This window comes from Limulus polyphemus, unplaced genomic scaffold (genome assembly GCF_000517525.1).
Source record: "Limulus polyphemus unplaced genomic scaffold, Limulus_polyphemus-2.1.2 Scaffold498, whole genome shotgun sequence".
Taxonomy (NCBI): domain Eukaryota; kingdom Metazoa; phylum Arthropoda; class Merostomata; order Xiphosura; family Limulidae; genus Limulus; species Limulus polyphemus.
In genome coordinates, this window is record NW_013666108.1 from 311,023 (window position 1) to 322,014 (window position 10,992).

Consider the following 10,992-nt stretch of genomic DNA (forward strand, 5'->3'; position numbering starts at 1 on the left):
AATGGGATTGACTGTCACATTGTAATGCCCCCCACAGCTGAGATGGCATGCATGTTTGGTGGAATAGAGATTCAAACCCGCAACCCTCAGATTGCTAGTCAAGCACCTTAACCACCTTGCCATTATGATAAAGAAATATATTTAAAAAAATATTTTTTTAATAAATAATACATTGTCATGAAATCTATAAATATGTGTTTCTAATGGTATCAATTAGTTTGTAAGGCTTATATATATATATATTATTTGTTTGTTTGTTAAATTTCATAAAAAGCTACTTGAGAGCTATCTGCACTACCAATTTTTAAGTGATAGACTAGAAGAAAGGAGGTAGTCAACTTCACCCACTGCCAACTCATGGAGTACTCTTTACCAATGATAAGTGGGATTTACTGTTGCATTATATCACCATGTATGTTTGGGGACAGGATTTGAAATTCCAACCTGCATATTGCGAGTCAAGTGCCCTAATCACCAGGCCATATATATATATATATATAGATTATACTGACTACTTTATTGTGTTTTCAAGTATATTTTGTTTTTTTTCAGGTAAGTATGTGATATTATATGAGACAAGCTACATAGTTATATTTCTGTAAGCTGTATTCATAAAATCTTAGTAAGACTTTATTTCAGATAGATAACATCATTTTTTCTCTTTAGGCTCCTACAAGATGTCACTAATGCCACTCCTCAGATTTGTGAAAATTGTAAGTGACTTCTGTTACTAGCTGATTTTTACATTTTCAAGCTTACTTATTTTCAATTAAAAACGAATAAGTACAAAACTCACCATATTATGTTGTGATTGAAAAATTTAACTGATAAGCATGTGTTGAGTAAATATCACTCGTCCAACATGTAACCAAGAAGTTAATTATTTCTTCGTCTTCTGATAATAATAAAGAACTTTCCTAATAATTATGTGATAATAAAGATTTTTTAGGCAAGCTTTAAATTCAGTTTAATTTCTTATTCAATTTTGAAAAGAAAGAACAATATGTTTACATGTAACTAATGAACCTTTTTTTTTTATACAGCAGTATATGGGCAGTAATATGATTTTTTATCAAAAATACACTGTGTATAACTTTACTCAAACCTCATTGTGCAGGACACAGAAAAGTGAATTTTTATATAAGTACTAATCTACTAAGTACATGATTTTTCTAAAGCTTCCTGCAGTTTATTTTATATTTTTTTCAAAAATGTGGCATGAAAAAGTTATGTTTTTTATAACTTTTCAGATAATTCATAAAAATTTTGTTTAAATTTTATTAAACTGGTTATAATTTATTTCAAAAGTAGGTCACTACAAATATATAAAAATTTAATAGCTTGAATAGCACAATACACATTACATCATCTTTTTATGTTCATGGCCAAACTAATTTTTTCTGCATTTATCATCATCTATATTTATAAAAAACAAGCAAACAAAACTCAATTCTAAAGCAGTGTGTCTTTAAGTCCACAGTTTACAGTATGATTAAAAATGCATGTAGTGGATTTGTTCCTATAGATAAATGTATGTGTTGGCAGAACACATAATGTCAAGATCATGTATGCCCTATAAGTAAAATACTTTGATCCTTTTTTTTAACGTGCAGGTGAGAAGAAAAAGATTCTACACGTATATTGGGGGCAGAGTGTACATCTTGGTTGTACAATCCACTCTCACGAAATGGATAAATTAAGTATTGGAAAACTTCAGTGGATTCATTATAGTCATGAGAAAGGCACTCGCCTGATAAAACCTCATCGTGATAAATACCTTTTAACTTCAGACCATGGACTGGTAATCATGTCAGTGACTGGTCATGATAGTGGACGCTATGAGTGTAAACTGGAGAATAACATTTTGTGTAATTACAATGTAACAGTTGATTCCAGTAAGTGCTGTTTTTAAAATACAACCATTTTTAAAGAAGATGTATATCTTATCCATGTAATAGTTTAATTTCTGAAAATGGTTGTGCTATTTTCGTTTTAAAAAACAAAGCTATATTTTTTAATTGAAAATACTTGATGTTTTTGGAAATTTTTATTCTTCAAAATTATTAAAAGCTAATTTGTAACTAAGATTCTGTCCTTTAAAGCACTTTTTACATGTTAATTAATATTTACTGATCCCATTATCATGTTATAAAAGTGTTTTTTAATGATCATAAAAGAGAAATTTTCTTTGAATCAGTAGATTTTCATTATTTCAAACACATTGTTTATTATAGAAAAATTACTTTATAATTAAAGGAATATTGATTAAATAAACTTATAATCAATTGTTTTCAGAGTTGTTAGAATTATGAGTTGATACATAAAAATCTTACTAAGTTAGCTTAGATTCATTATATTTTCCCAGCATCCAAGTTATCATTATTATACTAAAGACTAATCACTACAAATCACTCTTTTGTGAAACAATAAATACTCAAATGTCTCAGTTTGAAGAGTAATGAGTTTTTTTTAAATAATTTGTTAAAAGCTGAAAATGTCATAAACTAAATATACTTGTGATTTCTTTTAAAATTCAAAACATTTATTCACTTGCTATCTACAATTCTTATAATTACTTAATAAAATGGAGAAGTGCAGGTGGATGATAAAAATATCTACTGTATTTCAACAGAGACTTGCAATGCCCCATCAGAAAATGATTACAAGAAGATATACTCAGACTGGTGTCACGAATTTGAAAAATACAAAACGGCTATGAAAACATGGCAAAACAAACAAGCTGTAAGTATTTCTATTGATGCATGTACATGATTATATTTCTAACCTTTCCCTGATGATTTTATTTATTCAGTATGCTGAATAGCTGAGTAATTAGTTAATGATCATTAGTTTGTGAAGTTTATTTATATACATATATAAAATTTATGTTTACTTATTTTATTAAATATTATGGTAATAGCTCAGTTAACATAACATAATGTTTTGGAACAACATGGGACCAACTGGTCCGTCTCAGCTGTCTCATCCTCTAAGATAAACTAAAACTATTAATAAATTAATTGAAAAATATATAAATAAAAATTTTAAAGCTAGCCCTTATCATTCATATATTATCAAGCTTTCTCTTAAACTCACTTAAATTTACTGCCTTCACAACATCTGAAGGCAACCAATTCCAAAGGCCAACTACCCTGTTAGAAAAATAAAACTGTCTTAGATATTCATGCATTATTTTTCCAATAAAGTACGTATGAATATATATGAATTAATAGTTTGACCATGAAGAAGAAAAGTCCACCTTTCGAAAGTGCTTGAGTTATAGGGTTTTTATTCATTTTTATCAAGACTTCTTGAACCTACGTGTTTTTCTGACATCATGTATGAATTAATAGGAAAATTATGGTTCTGAGATCTAAAGATATAAATACAAACATAATTGACTGAAATATTCAGCATAAAAGTTTATTAGGTCTAATATCTATCAATTATATAAACTTAATCAGCTTGAGACACTTGCATAATATTTTGCCACCTTATAATCATTCTATTATACCTTATGACCAGATGAAGTGCTATTGATCAAAACATCATCTATAATACATTAATTTGATAACTTTTATGTCTTTTATTTCCTTTATTTGATTATTAATTTCTTTGAACACGTATATATATATATATATATATATATTTGAAGAATGTAAGACCCAGGTTTGCTTTTTTTAACTATATTAACCAAATATGCAGGGTAATCATAATTCAAAATTTACTACATGTATCTACACAAAGGTTTACAACTTTTAGTAAAATGTACAGGTCTGATGTTTTACAAAAGTATTTGTACTCATGATATGTCTGTAAATTAACAACATCAGTCCTACTCAGACTCTGACAACTAAGAGTACATAGTGATGTTCATGTAAAGAATAAAAATACTTTTATCCATCATCAGTTTGCATATTGCATTTGCTTAACCTACAGAACCGCCAAAATGCATATCAACTTTTTTTCAGTATCTTTTTATATTGGATCTGGTATTTACTCTCCTCTGCCGGGAATAGTCACTAAATCAGCAGTCTAGGGTAAAATGAATTGTTGATAACCCTTACATCAAATACATAGCACCAAGTTGTATAGCACTCTGTAAAAAGTTATGGCATGGGCAATTTGACCCACACACCCATGCACATATGTTTAATTTCCAAATTAATATGTCCTCTATCATCTCAACCTTCATAGATTTTACTGAGGTTCTCAGTTCATTTGAGTTTGATAGCAGCAGTACTATTAAAATACCTTAAAACCAGTTTTTCATTTTTTCTGACCATCCTTACTTATTGCTTAGTATTGTCAAAATATGGGTTTATGAACTAATTATAAGAGTTATTTGTACTTTGATAGATATAATTCAGCTTATTTGTTATTATTTTCCAGAAATGTCAAGGGTCACATCCAAATGACGTTACCTATCAAAGAAGCCCATCTCTATGAAGAAAGACTTTATTGTTTTTATTGGTAGTGTTTAGATCTAGATGTACATTGAACTGGGCTAGCAGCTACAGGGTCTTGTACAGTGTCTATCTTGTAACTGTGATGAGCTGTGTACGTATTTGTGCATTCTTGCAACTTTTTTTGAGGACTTTAGTAATAGTCTTCTTTGTAAAGTTCTCATTGATCTTATTCAATGAGAAATCCAGCTCAAAGTTATTTAATTTACTGTGGCATTAAATCAATTTGGATATTAACCAAAAAAGGTTGCCAAATGTACATGATGGAACAGTGATATTGAAGTCTCAGAGTATTGAGACTGCAGTTGCCCTTTTGTTTTTAGGTGTATTTGTCTTGAACCAACAGAAATGGTTTTCATTTGCTATCTTGAGAATAGGGTTAACTTGGCAAGTAAGCATAATTATTATAGACCCTTGTTTTTTTTTGTAGGATTAAGACAATTATGGCTTAACATTAAGAGTAAGTGGTAAACATATTTTGAATAAAGCTGTCATATTTTTTAATTACAATAGAGAAGTAAAGTGAAAGTGCCATTTTGTTTCTTAGAGTGACAATAGTGTTTTAGATACACTAAAAACTGGGAAATATATGTCTTTTGAATAAATACCACAGTATTTTGATTTACTAAAAACTAGGAAATAAATATTGTTTGAAATATAAAAATAGTATTTCTATGATGAGAAACTTGATGTAGTTACCAATTTCTGTGACAAACTACCTTACTATTTAAATCAAGAGGAAAAGCTTGGTTTAATTATTATTGTCAGCAACAAGTTACAGTAGTATTTAAATCAAGAGGGAAAAGCTTGGTTTAGTTATTATTATCAGCAACAAGTTACAGTAGTGTTTAAATCAAGAGGAAAAGCTTGGTTTAATTATTATTGTCAGCAACAAGTTAAAATAGTGTTTAAATCAAGAGGAAAAATTTTGTTTAATTATTACTGTCAGCAACAAGTTACAATAGTACTAACATTTTCTGCTTTTATGGCCATTTTGTACAAAAAATTATCATAGGTTTTGGAATACTAAGATAACACCTGCTATGGTTATCAGAACACCTATCATTTTCTCTGAAGATTTGCTCTAATGTTCGGGTCAACAGAAGAAGCCTGATGTACTTATTTTTTCCCATGTTAATTTATTATAATTAAAACATGTTTTTATTGCCATTTTGTGGTGGAAGTTACCAAACAGTTTGTGCCCATAAGAGAGTTATGTTGTAGTAGTTACCTTTCATTAAAAGTTACCATACAGTTTATATCAATAAGAGAATTCTGTTGTAGTTACCTTTCATTGATAGTTACCATACAGTTTATAGCAATAAGAGAATCCTGCTGTAGTTACCATATAGTTTATATCAATAACAGAAACCTGTTGTAATTACCACTTTATAGGAAATTACCACATAATTCATATCAATAACAGAAACCTGTTGTAATTGCCAATGAGGGAACCTGCTACAGTTAGTTACCACTTTATCTGAGGAGTTATTATGCTTTGATCATCAAAAGAGGTCTGATGTAGTTTCCATTTTTTTCTGTTTGGATAAACAAAAGATGTTTTATTTGTAATAAGGGAAAAGCAACTTATGTGTACTATATTTGGAAGTTACGTTCTGAATGTATCAATAAGAGAAACAGGTGGTTTTTACCATCTTTTTGTACTACAGAAAGTGATTGAATAATTAAGAAATATTTCATAGTCCCTATTCTCCAGCACCTGAATCTTACTTATGTAAGGATTAATGACTTCTAGAGGACACATTGATTATAAGGGAGCATTTCATGACATTTCCCATAATGCTTCAATGAAAAAATACTTTGCTCATCCTTGCATTCACTCCTTTAAATCATAAAGGTGTGTATGTGAAAGTAATACTAAGTATTCAGCACTGTGTAAATGTTGTTGCGATTGTATTTGTATATTAATGAATTGCCAAAGAGTCTTAAGATTCCTAGGGTCAGAATTTAGCAGTCTTGAGACATACAAAGCAGCCATCAGTATAGCTTCTAAAGTGACACACACAATGCAGGGAAAAAATTAAATCTTGTAACATATAAGACAGATAAAAAGTCATCAAGGAATCTCGTCACATTAATTATGGGTCAGTATGAAAAGGAGCTTTCTGTCTTGTGAAATCACAGTCAAATAAAAGTGGTCAAACATGGAAGAAAAAAGGAAGAAATCCTTGAGAAATAAAACAAAGTATCTTCCACAAATTGTGATGTGGGAAATGAAAAAAGTAAAAGACAGTGAGCTTGAGCAATGATAGAATTTGATTCACAGAAAGTTTGAAACTTCAAAGTATGTGACATAAGAAAAACAATGAGACAAAAGTAACTTACTTAATGTTTGCACTGTGAAGGATGGCAGAACTGAAAACTTTAAAATATGTAAAAATACCAGTTTGAAGTATCAAAATATGAGCCAAACAAGACAACAACGTTGACATAAATGAAATGCTCAATATAACTCTTGCAATAAATGATGTAAAGAAAAATGAGTCAGAAAGAAATGTTATAGACAAAAGGCAGTAAAAGAGTTAACAGATTTGTGATATCAAATTTAAGATATGCTGTTTAAGATATTCAGTTAATAGTGACACTGATGACTTATGAAGTTGTGAAACAGCAAAAAAAAACTCTTACATTGTTTATTATGTAATATTTAACTCACTACTGTAATATTATTTTATTAAAAGAAACCTAATTTAGTTTTGCTGGTAATTTGAATTCTAGCATCAATATGGTCAGTTATTAAAGATCTTACAAAAATTTACAAATGCAGTTAAAACTCTGTTTTTATTCAGAATTTTTTTATCTCTGGCACAGAAACAACTGGTCTTCTATGTTAACCTACCTCTCAGTTTCTTGATATCACTAAGACCTGGCTAGAAAGTAGTATCTAAAACAAGACCATAATTGTATAAGAAGTGAAAATAACTCCTTTTTGAAAGTGTTTATGCAATGAAGTGTTTTCAGTTACTAACATTTGTGCATTTTTCTTAGAATACATATCTCAGTAATTTTTTCAAGCAATAGTTTTATTGTTCAACATAACTAAACTTATTGATCTTGTGTGTTATATCTCTAATACTTAGGAAACCCTCCCTCCAATTTCAACTTACAATTTTCCCATCCTAAATTGAGATTTTATCCAAAATAATGACTCGATATAAACAGATAAATTATAAAATTATTTCTGTAGCTGAAGGTAAAGAATATGAAAAGTAAGATAAAGAGACTGAGGCAAAAAAAATAGAAGGTCTTGTACATTGATTATTAAAACTGTTCATTTTCAAATTAATTCCATAACTTATATTGTATTTTGACCCCAATGCATGAAAGTAGGCACAAATGGCCATGTTAATTGTAAAACTTTTCTAGAGGAGAATGCCCTGAACCCCATAATTTCTACCTGTATTCAATAAGTGTACTTCTGACAAGCATAATTCACTTTCAGCTTCATCCTTCCACACACTTTTTGTTTCCAATACCTACATGTAATGATGAACAAAAGCAGTTGGTTAATCACACTTTTAAATTTTGAATAGAATTGTTGTTTCGGGAATTTTTCCAGATGATGTTTTCTGACCTTGTGTTAACTTACAGATTATTTTATTAACACATCTTTTCAGGATTGAGAATTACAAGATTGTATAACCTTTGAATTACATTCTCTAAAGATTTCAGAATACAATATCAAAACTAATAATATAGCCATGAATATCTATAATGTAAATATTGCCCAAAATTTTCACTCTTGACTTATAAAGGAATATTATAATTTTTGAAGGGTAGTTAAAAATTAATAGAGTTATACCAGTTATATTGAGTACAAACAAGCAGCCAGCACTGTCTCATTCTGATTATTTTGACATAAATCAAATATTATATAGAAATGAAAATAATTTTTATTCTTTACAAGGTGTTTTTCATCATGGATTTGACTACCATGTGCTATAACTTTGTCATGGTAACATTAAAGCACTCTGTCGCTGTCAAATTCACTTAATTGCGAAGATATTATGTCAGATTTTAATGTTTCATTATAAAATACATTTCTTTAAATAATTTAATTTCTTTCATTATGATTCTGCTACCAAAAAATAGTGGTTTACCATAAAAATTAACCAAAATCTCTATCTGAAATTAAAAGAATATATATATATGCCAGACGAAAAATATCTCTCTGTAGTTTTAAAATGTAACACAAATTATTTTCTAACAAAGCGGTAAAGAAAAAATCAAGTTTTTTTCGCTGATGGCTGCTGTAATTTCAAATTCAAAAAGATCAGGACTCTGACATAAGTGTGTGTGTGTATATATATCTTATCTAAAACAATAATTGTTTTTAGTTATATTTTACACTGAACCATAAATTTTTTTTGTTAGTATTTTAATCTACATAGAGAAAAAGGCTTGGATTAAATGAACCAACTAATGTAACTTTCTTGTAAAAATGTTCTTACAGCATACAGCAGATGCTGTACAGTATCAGGGTATCCCAAGCCCAAAATAATGTGCCAGATTTATTGGGCTTGTGTCTTTTCTTTCTTTTTAATATACATTCCTGTTGAGTTTATGAAGCAATCATACTGCCTCGGAATAACTGTGTATGGTAAGAGTAATGTGTTGCTTTGTCTCCTCAGAAATCATGAATATGTAGGTGTATTGTGTCTTTATGTGACCTAAAATTAACTATAAGTTTCAAGTACCAAATGAAGTACTACATCTTGTGAATTCTTTTTTTGTAATGTTTTTACTCTAAAACATTTTGTACAGTAAAACTGTGTTCTTTCATTACTCATGATTTCAGAAATCCTTGTACCCGTGGAATAATTTAATTAAAAAGTTCAAATCTAGTCTTTCATATTTTTCTTTTCACTATTAATCATAACATGTGAGCCACAATATACATTTCAACCATCAAAATTGTCTACAAGGAAAGCAAGGTCATGCTGACATTGGAATAATAGAGCTTAAATTAGAATATATTTTAGGAACATTGTTTATTCCCTGAATACCTTTAAAGAATTATTATCATAGACAATATAATGCTTATTACAACCAATGAAACATGAACACCTTCATGTCCAACTGAATTAACTTTTCTGAAAGAATTGTATTTGGCAACAAAAAGTATCATGTCTGGGCTCTGCTTGCATTGTAATGGTTTCTGCATCTTTCACACACTTCTACGCTGTTAGTGGATGATATTATGGGGATCCTTTCCCATTTAGGCAAATGTCGGGATCTTTTATCTAGTGTACATGTTGGAAGTGTTAAGGATGTCTTAGGGTTATTCTATTAAGTTTATACCAGAACATCTTGCTTGCTATTTCATGATCTCTATGGTTTCTTGTTAAATAAATCACAGAGGTCATGAAATAGTCCATAACAATCCTGAAAATATGATACTGAGAATGGTCAAGTCTTATTTTACTCATGAGAGATTATACAATATCACATTCAGAAGCACAAAAAATCTTTAAGTCCATTATACTTATGTATCCTTACAACATATTTGGATTGCCACTGAAAAGACCACATTTAGCAATGTCACACTGAACATATCATTCATATCTGGATTTGAAAACTTGATTGTTTTGATCATTGATACAGACATGAAATCTTGATTCTCTGTGAAAAGTATCAGCATCCAGTAATGCAATGTCAATTCTAGTAATCTTAATGAAATTCTAAATGAACCATTATGTGCTGTGAAAATAGCTTCAATATGCTTCTCCTGTTTGGTTCTTGTCTTAAAGCCCATAAAGAACAGACTGTAAATTATTGACTGCACAGTGGTCATTTCATGGTGTAACTTATCTTCCAGAACTTTGTCCAGGCTGTCAAGTATATAGGTAAGTTGCCTTCCCCACTGTAAACCAAAAACAAAATGTTTTGCCATTTGTCTTTCTGTTTGTTTCATTTTCAACATATGAATAGCTGCCACATAATTAAATTGGAACAATAACCAAAATTGAAGTTTTCATCAAAACAGCGAATGATTAAATCTGAATATAAAATATAGATCCTGTCCTTCCAGAGTTGGTAACACATGTAAAATGTACTGACACGACCTTGCACTCTTTCAACATGATAGGTAAAGTATGCATATAACTTATCAATTGTGGATTGTACTTAGGTGCAAGCTTTCAGACTGTATTAAGTGTCTGCCTCTAAGTTTTAAAGTAAGTAGTGTGTGCAACAGCATTTGAGGTCAACAATAACTTAATAAACATATAGGTCGTTTATAGCTGGCATCCAGATTTGCCAAAGCAAGTTCAATTTAGGTTTTCTCTAACAATCATACACCAGTATCGTAGAACTGGACTTACAATATTAATTTAGAATAGTAGCTTACATCAACCATTTCTGTAATAAGTATGTTCTAGTAGGTTGAATCTATTTAACCTGCCACCACTTGTTTAAATTTAGATATGCTGAAGCAAAAGCTATTAATGAATTAAATCCAGGTGTGCCACACATGATCAATACAACAAAAGATAAAGACAACTAT

At 29.6% G+C, this 10,992-nt stretch overlaps 1 pseudogene; it reads left to right on the top strand.

Annotated features, from left to right (window-relative positions):
* Positions 1-5,739, top strand: part of LOC106458662 — an 87,512-nt pseudogene extending 81,773 nt beyond the window's left edge.
* Positions 5,740-10,992: the final 5,253 nt, after the last annotated feature.